The following is a 278-nucleotide window of genomic DNA, read 5'->3' on the forward strand; positions in this document are numbered from 1 at the left end:
GCGCCACCTGCTCCGGCTGGCACCGCCCCCCCTTTCCGCCGCCATCTTGGGAGTGGCGCCTCCTCTCCCCATTCCCCACCCTTTCCGCCGCCATCTTGGGAGTGGCGCCTCCTCTCCCCATTCCCCCACCCCTTCTCATTGGCGCCGGTGGCCTTCCCGCCCACCGTCCCTCTTCCGGCCCGAGCTCCGCCCACTTCCGGCGTCGCCGGAAGCGTGGCCGGTTGCCATGGCGATCGGCGGCGGCGGCTCCGCCCCGGGCAGCGGCGGAGCGGGCAGGG

Source organism: Haliaeetus leucocephalus, unplaced genomic scaffold (genome assembly GCF_000737465.1).
Source record: "Haliaeetus leucocephalus isolate CR32 unplaced genomic scaffold, Haliaeetus_leucocephalus-4.0 Scaffold271, whole genome shotgun sequence".
In the NCBI taxonomy this organism is placed as follows: Eukaryota; Metazoa; Chordata; class Aves; order Accipitriformes; family Accipitridae; genus Haliaeetus; species Haliaeetus leucocephalus.